Source organism: Mus musculus, chromosome 1 (assembly GCF_000001635.26).
Source record: "Mus musculus strain C57BL/6J chromosome 1, GRCm38.p6 C57BL/6J".
Lineage (NCBI taxonomy): Eukaryota > Metazoa > Chordata > Mammalia > Rodentia > Muridae > Mus > Mus musculus.
This window is the reverse complement of record NC_000067.6, coordinates 27,971,476-27,981,706: the sequence shown is the minus strand read 5'-3', so window position 1 is coordinate 27,981,706 and position 10,231 is coordinate 27,971,476.

The following is a 10,231-nucleotide window of genomic DNA, read 5'->3' as shown; positions in this document are numbered from 1 at the left end:
ATATGTATCAGAAGATGGCCTAGATGGCCATCATTGGAAAGAGAGGCCCATTGGTCTTGCAAACTTTATGTGCCTCAGTACAGGGAAATGCCAGGGCCAAGAAGTTGGAGTGGATGCATAGGGGATGTGAAGGGGGGAGGTTATGGGGGACTTTTGGGATAGTATTGGAAATGTAAATGAAGAAAATACCTAATTAAAAAAAAGTAATTATAATACAAATCTTTCACTTCCATAGTTAGAGTCACATGAAGGTATATTATATTATTTGTGACCATTGTGAAGAGTGTTGTTTAACTCTAACTAAGGAAGTGAAAGATCTGTATGATAAGAACTACAAGTCTCTGAAGAAAGAAATTGAAGAAGATCTCAGAAGATGGAAAGAACTCCCATGCTCATGGATCGGCAGGATTAATATAGTAAAAATGGCTATCATGTAGAAAGCAATCTATAGATTCAATAAAATCCCCATCAAAATTCCAACTCAATTCTACACTGACATAGAAAGGGCAATTTTCAAATTCATTTAGAAAAAAAAATAAAAAAATAAAAAACTAGGATACCAAAAACTATTCTCAACAATAAAAGAACCTCTGGTGGAATCATCATGCCTGACAGTAAGCTGTATTGCAGAGCAATTGTGATAAAAACAGCATGGTACTGGTACAGTGACAGACAGGTAGATCAATGGAATAGAATTGAAGACCCAGAAATTAATCCACACAGCTATGGTCACTTAATCTCTGACAAGGGAGCTAAAATCATGCAGTGGAAAAAAGACAGCATTTTCAACAAATGGTGCTGGCACAACTGGCAGTTATCATGTAGAAGAATGCAAATTGATCCATTCATATCTCCTTGTACAAAGCTCAAGTCTAAGTGGATCAAAGTCCTCCACATAAGACCAGAGACACCGAAATTAATAGAGGAGAAAGTATGGGAAAATCCTCAATGATATGGGCACAGGGGAAAAATTCCTAAAAAAGAACAGCAATGGCTTGCACTGTAAGATCAAAAATTGACAAATGCAACCTCATAAAATTGCAAAGCTTCTGTAAGGCAAAAGACACTGTTAATAAGACAAAAAGGCCACCAACAGATTGGGAAAGGATTTTTTTCCAATCCTAAATCTGATAGGGAACTAATATCCAATATATAAAAAGAGCTCAAGAAGCTAGATTCCAGAAATTCAAACAACTACATTAAAAAAAAGGGCTCAGCGTTAAACAAAGAATTCTCAACTGACGAATACCGAATGGCTGAGAAACACCTGAAAAAATGTTCAGCAACCTTAATCATCAGGGAAATGCAAATCAAAACAACCCTGAGATTCATTCTCATACCAGTCAGAATGGCTAAGATAAAAAATTCAGGTGACAGCAGATGCTGGCGAGAATGTGGAGAAAGAGGAACACTACTCAAATGCTGGTGGGATTTCAAGGTTGTAAAACCACTCTGGAAGTCAGTCTGGGACTTCCTCAGAAAATTGGACATAATACTAACGGAAGATCCAGCAATACTGCTCCTGGGCATATACCCAGAAGTTTCAACTGGTAATAAGAACACCTGTTCCACTACATTGATACCAGCCTTATTTATAATAGCCAGAACCTGGAAAGAAGCCAGATGTCCCTCAACAGAAGAATGGATACAGAAAATGTGGTACATTTACACAATTGAGTACTACTTAGCAATTAAAAACAATGGATTTATGAGATTATTGGACAAATGGATGTATCATGCAGGATATCATCGTTTGTGAGGTAACCCAATGACAAAAGAAGTCTTTAGATAGAACTCATTGATAACCTGCCAGCACCTGGGTAGCTAGGGCACAGAGTTGGCTGACACCTCCCAGCTACCCACAAGACCCTCCACGGGATCTTAAGACCTCTGATGACTGGAACACAACATCAGCTCCAATCCAATTGCACGGGACCTGAGACTGCATTAATTATGGAAGCAGAAAACCCAGCCTGAGCAGAGGCACAAGTCCCTTCCGGTCCAGCCAGCACCAAAGTAGCTAGGGCACGGGGCGGCTGACACCTGCCAACTACCCACAAGACCAACCACCGGATATTAAGACCTCTGGTGAGCAGAACACAGCATCTGCTCCAATCCAATCATGCAGGACCTGAGACTGCATTAATTAGGGAAGCAGAAAACCAGGCCTGATCAGGGGCACAAGTCTCTTCAGGTCCAGTCAGCACCGGGGTAGCTAGAGCGCAGAGTAGGCTGACACCTGCCAGCAACCCACAAGACCCACCACCGGATATTAAGACCTCTGGTGAGTGGAACACAGCTTCTGCTCCAATCCAACTGCGCTGGACCCGAGACTGCATTAATTAGGGAAGCAGAAAACCCGTCCTGATCAGGGGCACAAGTCCCTTCCAGCCCACGCCAGCACAGGGGTACCTTGGGCATGGAGTCTGTGGACATCTGTTAGGTATAAACAGGATACTCCACGGGATCTTTAGATCTCTGTGAGTTGATCACAACTTCTGCCAGGAGGCAGGTTCGAACACCATATATCTGGGCATCTTCCCTGCAAGAGAAGAGCCTACCTGCAGAGAATACTCGGAACACTGAAACTCAGGAGAGATCTAGTCTCCCAGGTCTGCTGATAGAGGCTAACAAAAATACCTGAGGAACAACATCTAACCAGAGACAACTATACCAACTAACTCCAGAGATTACCAGATGGGGAAAGGCAAACATAAGAAGCTTACTAACAGAAACCAAGACCACTCACCTTAATCAGAAAGCAGCACTCCCACCTCACCCTGTACTGGACACCCCAACACACCCGAAAAACTAGAACCAGATTTAAAAGCATATCTCATGATGATGGAAGAGGACATCAAGAAGGACATTAATAACTCACTTAAAGAAATACAGGAGAACACTGCTAAAATGGTAGAAGACCTTAAAGAAGAAGCACAAAAATCCCTTAAATTATTGCAAGAAAACACAACCAAACAGGTGATAGAATTGAATAAAACCATCCAAGACTTAAAAGGGAAGAAAACACTATTAAGAAAACCCAAAGGGAGGAAACTCTGGAGATATAAAACCTAGGAAAGAAATCTGGAACTATAGATGCAAGCATGAGCAACAGAATACAAGAGATGGAAGAGAGAATCACAGGTGCAGAAGATTCCATAGAGAACATCAGCACAACAATCAAAGGAAATACAAAATGAAAAAAGATCCTAACTTAAAATATCCAGGAAATCCAGGACACAATGAGAAGACCAAACTTACGGATAATAGGAATAGATGAGATGAAGATTTTAAAATTAAAGGGCCAGTAAATATTTTCAACAAAATTACAAAAGAAAACTTCCCAAACCTAAAGAAAGACATCCCCATGAACATACAAAGAGCCTACAGAACTCCAAATAGACTGGACCAGAAAAGAAATTCCTCCTGACACATAATAATCAAAACAACAAATGCACTAAATGACGATAGAATATTAAAAGTAGTAAGGGAAAAAGTCAAGTAACATATAAAGGGAAGCCTATCAGAATTACACCAGATTTTTCACCAGAGATTATGAAAGCCAGAAGATCCTGGACAGATGTTATACAGACCCTAAGAGAACACAAATGCCAGCCCAGACTACTATACCCAGCCAAACTCTCAGTTACCATAGATGGAGAAACCAAAGTTTTCCACGACAAAAACAAATTTACACATTATCTTTCTAAGAATCAAGCTCTTCAAAGGATAATAACAGAAGAAAAAAAAAACAATACAAGGATGGAAACCACATCCTAGAAAATGCAAGAAAGTAATCCCTCAACAAACTAAAAAGGAGACAGCCTCAAAAACAGAATGCCAACTCTGAAAACAAAAATAATAGAAAGCAACAATTACTTTTCCTTAGTATCTCCTAATATCAATGAACTCAATTCCCCAATAAAAAGACATAGACTAACAGACAGGCTACATAAACAGGACTCAACATTCTGCTGCTTACAGGAAAACCATCTCAGGGAAAAAGACAGTACCTCAGAGTGAAAGGCTGGAAAACAAATTTCCAAGCAAATGGTCTGAAGGAACAAGCTGAAGTAGCCATTCTAATATTGAATAAAATTGACTTCCAACCCAAAGTTATCAAAAAAAAAATGAGGGACACTTCATACTCATCAAAGGTAAAATCCTACAAGAGGAACTTTCAATTCTGAATATCTATGATCCAAATGCAAGGGCAGCCACATTCATTAAAGACACTTTAGTAAAGCTAAAAGCATATATTGAACCTCACACAATAATAGTGGGAGACTTCAACACACCACTTTCATCAATGGACAGATCGTGGAAACAGAAACTGAACAGGAGCACAGTGAAACTAACAAAAGTGATGAAACAAATTGACTTAACAGATATCTACAGAACATCTTATCCTAAAACAAAAGGATATACCTTCTTCTCAGCACTTCATGGTACCTTCTCAAAAATTGACCATATAATTGGTCACAAAACAGGCCTTAACAGATACAAAAATATTGAAATCATTCCCATGCATCCTATCAGACTAAGGCTGATCTAGAATAACAACATAAATAATGGAAAGCCAACATTCACGTGGAAAACGAACAACACTCTTCTCAATGATACATTGGTCAAGGAAGAAATAAAGGAAGAAATTAAAACTTTTTAGAGTTTAATGAAAATGAAGCCACAACATTCCCAAACTTATGGGACACTATGAAAGCATTTCTAAGAGGGTAACTCATAGATCTGAGTGCCTCCAAAAAGAAACTAGAGAGCGCACACACAAGCAGGTTGACAACACACCTAAAAGCTCTAGAACAAAAGGAAGCAAATTCACCCAAGAGGAGTAGATGGCAGGAAATAATCAAACTCAGGGGCAAAATCAACCAAGTGGAAACAAGAAGAACTATTCAAAGAATCAACCAAACAAGGAGCTGGTTCTTTAAGAAAATCAACAAGATTGATAAACTCTTATCCAGACTCACTAGAGGGCACAGGGACAGCATCCTAATCAACAAAATCAGAAATGAAAAGGGAGACATAACAACAAACCCTGAAGAAATCCAAAACACCATCAGATCCTTCTACAAAAGGCTATAATAAAAACAAAACAAAACTGGACAACCTGGACGAAATGGACAAATTTCTAGACAGAAAACAGGTACCAAAGTTAACCCAGGATCAAGTTAATGATCTAAACAGTCCTATATCCCCTAAAGAAATAGAAGCAGTCATTAATAGTCTCCCAACCAAAACAAGCCCAGGACCAAATGGGTTTAGTGCAGAGTTCTATAAGACCTTCAAAGAAGACCTAATTCCAGTTCTTCACAAAATATTCCACAAAATAGAAACAGAAGGTACTCTACCCAACTCATTCTATGAAGCCACAATTACTCTGATACCTTAACCATAGAAAGATCCAACAAAGATAGAGAACTTCAGGCCAATTTTCCTTATGAATATCAATGCAAAAATACTCAATAAAATCCTTGCTAATTGAATCCAAGAACACATCAAAACAATCATCCATCCTGACCTTTTTTTTTTTTTCCCCCAGGGATGCAGGGATGGTTTAATATATGAAAATCCATTAATGTAATCCATTATATAAACAATCCCAAAAAACAAAAAGCACATGATAATCTCCTTAGATGCAGAGAAAGCATTTGACAAAATCCAACACCCATTCATGATAAAAGTCTTGGAAACATCAGGAATTCAAGGCTCATACCTAAACACGATAAAAGCAATCTACAGCAAACCGGTAGCCAACATCAAAGTAAATGGAGAGAAGCTGGAAGCAATCCCACTAAAATCAGGGGATAGACAAGGCTGCCCACTTTCTCCCTACCTATTCAACATTGTCCTTGAAGTCCTAGCCAGGGCAATTCCACAACAAAAGAAGATCAAGGGGATACAAATTGGAAAAGAAGAAGTCAAAATATCACTTTTTGCAGATGATATGATAGTATATATAAGTGACCCTAAAAATTCCACCAGAGAACACCTAAACCTGATAAACAGCTTCGGTGAAGTAACTGGATATAAAATTAACTCAAACAAGTCAATGGCCTTTCTCTACACAAAGAATAAACAGGCTGAGAAAGAAATTAGGGAAACAACACCCTTCTCAATAGTCACAAATATTATAAAATACTTTGGCATGACTCTAACTAAGGAAGTGAAAGATCTGTATAATAAGAACTTCAAGTCTCTGAAGAAAGAAATTAAAGAAGATCTCAGAAGATGGAAAGATCTCCCATGCTCATGGATTGGCAGGATCAACATTGCAAAAATGGCTATCTTGCCAAAAGCAATCTACAGATTCAATGCAATCCCCATCAAAATTCCAACTCAATTCTTCAACAAATTTGAAAGAACAATCTGCAAATTCATCTGGAATAACAAAGAAACTAGGATAGCAAAAACTCTTCTCCAGGATAAAAGAACCTCTTGTGGAATCAACATACCTGACCTAAAGCTTTACTACAGAGCAATTGTGATAAAAAATGGCAGGGTACTGGTATAAAGACAGAAAAGTAGACCAATGGAATAGAATTGAAGACCAAGAAATGAACCCACACACCTATGGTCACTTGATCTTAGACAAGGGAGCTAAAACCATCCAGTGGAAAAAAGACAGCATGTTTAACAAATGGTGCTGGCACAACAGGTGGTTATCATGTAGAAGAATGCGAATTGATCCATTCCTATCTCCTTGTCCTAAGGTCAAATCTAAGTGGATTAAGGAGCTCCACATAAACCCAGAGACACTGAAATTTATAGAGAAGAAAGTGGGGGAAAGCCTCAAAGATATTGGCACAAGGGAAAAATTCCTGACTAGAAGAGCAATGGATTGTGCTCTAAGATCCAGAATTGACAAATGGGACCTCATGAAACTGCAAAGCTTATGTAATGCAAAAGACATGTTCAATAAGACAAAAAGGCCACCAACAGATTGGGAAAGGATCTTTACCTATCCTAAATCAGATAGGACACTAATATGCAATATATATATAAAGAACTCAAGAAGGTGGACTCCAGAAAATCAAATAACCCCATTACAAAATGGGGCTCATAGATAAACAAAGAAGTCTCACCTGAGGAATGCTGAATGGCTGAGAAACACCTGAAAAAATGTTCAGCATCCTTAATCATCTTGGAAATGCAAATCAAAACAACCCTGAGATTCCATCTCACACCAATCAGAATGGCTAAGATCAAAAATTCAGGTGACAGCAGATGCTGGTGAGGATGTGGAGGAAGAAGAACACTCCTCCACTGTTGGTGGGATTGCAAGCTTGTACAACCACTCTGTAAATCAGTTGGGCAGTTTCTCAGAAAATTGGACATGGTACTACTGGAGGATCCAGCAATATCTCTCCTGGGCTTATATCCAGTAGATGTTCCAACTAGTAAGAAAGAAATATGCTCCACTATGTTCATAGCAGCCTTATTTATAATAGCCAGAATCTGGAAAGAACCCTGATGCCCCTCAACAGAGGAATGGATACAAAAATTGTGGTACATTTACACAATAGAGTACTACTCAGCTATTAAAAAGAATGAATTTTTAAAATTCTTAGGTAAATGGTTGGACCTTGAGGGCATTACCCTGAATGAGGTAACCCAATCACAAAAGAACTCAAATGATATATACTCACTTATAAGTGGATATTAGCCCAGTCACTTAGAATACCCAAGATATAAGTTACAATTTGCAAAACACATGAAACTGAAGAAGAATGAAGACCAAAATGTGGATACTTTGCCCCTTCTTAGAATTGGGAACAAAACACCCATGGAAGGAGTTACAGAGACAAAGTTTGGAGCTAAGACAAAAGGATGGACCATCTAGAGACTTCCATATCCTGGGATCCATCCCTTTAAATGCTGATACCATTGCATACACTAGCAAGATTGTGCTGATAGGACCCTGATATAGCTCTCTCTAGTGAAACTATGCTGGGGCCTAGTAAACACATAAGTGGATGCTCACAGTCAGCTTTTCGATGGATCTCAGGGCCCCAAATGGTAGAGCTAGAGAAAATATGCAAGGAGCTAAAGGGATCTACAACCCTATAGGTTGAACAACATGAACTCACCAGTACCATGGAGCTCTTGACTCTAGCTGCATATGTATCAAAAGATGGCCTAGTCGGCCATCACTGGAAAGAGAGGCCCATTGGACTTGCAAACTTTATATGCCTCAGTACAGGGGAATGCCAGGGCCAAAAAGTGGGAGTGGGTGGGTAGGGGGGTGGGGGGGAGGGTATGGGGGACTTTTGGGATAACATTGGAGATGTAAATGAGGAAAATACCTAATTAAAAAAAAGAACTCATTGATAAGTGTTTATTAGCCCAGAAACAGACCATCCAAGATACAATTTGCAAAACACAAGAAAATCAAGAAGAGGAAAGACCAATTGGTGGATACCTCATTCTTCCTTAGAATAGAAAGTAAAACACCCATGGACTAAATTACAGAGACAAAGTTTGGAGCTGAGAGAAAAGGATGGACCTCCAGAGACTAAACCACCCAGGGATCCATCCCAAAATCAGCCACCAAACCCAGACACTGTTGCATATGCCAGCAAGATTTTACTGAATGGACCCTGATATAGCTGCCTTGAGTGAGGCTATGCCAGTGCCTGGCAAATACAGAAGTGGATGTTCACAGTCATCTATAGAATGGAACACAGGGCCCCCAGTGGAGCAGCTAGAGAAAGTACCTAAGAAACTGAAGGGGTCTGAAACTCTATAGGTAGAACAACAATATTAACCAATCAGTACCCCCAGAGCTTGTATCTCTAGCTGCATATGTAACAGAAGATGGTTAGTCGGCCATCACTGGGAAGAAAGGCCCCTTGGTCTTGTAATCTTTATATGCCCCAGTACAGGGCCAAGAAGTGGGAATGGGTGGGTAGGGGAGCCGGGCACGGCAGGGTAAAAGAAAATTTCAGGATAGCATTTGAAATGTATATAAAGGAAATATCTAATAAAAAATTAATTAAAAAAAGGAAAAATAATAATAGATTATGGAAGATATACACTTTTGTAATTAGCACATCTACTTTTGTATTCAAATTTTGTCATTATCTGAATTCCACAAAGCATTTTAAATATCTAAAAATAACTCAGTTATTGTGCTATTTAATGATGTAAATTACAGTATTTTATTTATGTTTCATTTCTGAAGTTTCACATTATGAAGTAAGATAAAAGGTGATGAATTACAAAATATTGTCTTGATAGGAAAAGAAAAGATGGTCTACATTTTCCACATTTTTCTATTTCAAAAATACTGTCAGTAAGCCAATAAATTTAATTTATTTGTGACATATAAATATTAGAAGAATAATAGCTGAAGCACATTATGAACTCCTTTTTTATTATTTTGATTTCATTATTTTAGTAAGTGACAAAAGTTTAAAGTAAAAATGGAAATAAAAATGTTTCTCTCTTTGTATAATATAAGTAGGCTAATTCTGTAGTCGAATCAAATTTTTAAAAAAATCTAAGTTATAGGGCCTCATATTTGTCATTATGCACAATATAATATTCTATTATATATTATATATCCGATGTTTGGGCAGGTAGACTGAGGTGGGGCCTTTTGATTTGCCCAGACTTGGAACAGGAAAACAGGAAGGTAGAGATCACCATGACTGGGAAAGAAGAAAGATCAGACCTAAATGCCCTTTGACATGTGAGAATCACATGGGCTACTTTCCCAATTGTGCTTGGGGTAGAATAGATGAAATACAGATTTTTAAAAAAATGTTATTTATGTATTTTCCTCATTTACATTGACATATGCTATCCCAAAAGTCCCCCATACCCACTCCCCTACCCACCCACTCCCCCTTTTTGGCCCTGGCATTCTCCCGTACTGAGGCATATAAAGTTTACAAGTCCAATGGGCCTCTCTTTCCAGTGATGGCCATCTAGGCCATCTTTTGATACGTATGCAGCTAGAGACAAGAGCTCTGGGGTACTGGTTAGTTCATGTTGTTGTTCCACCTATAGGGTTGCATTTCCCTTTTAGCTCCTTGGGTACTTTCTCTAGCTCCTCCATTGGGGACCCTGTGATCCATCCAATAGCTGACTGTGAGCATCCACTTCTGTTTTTGCTAGGCTCTGGCATAGTCTCACAAGAGACAGCTGTATCTGGGTCCTTTCAGCAAAATCTTGCTAGTGTATGCAATTGTGTCAGCTTTTGGAAGCTGAT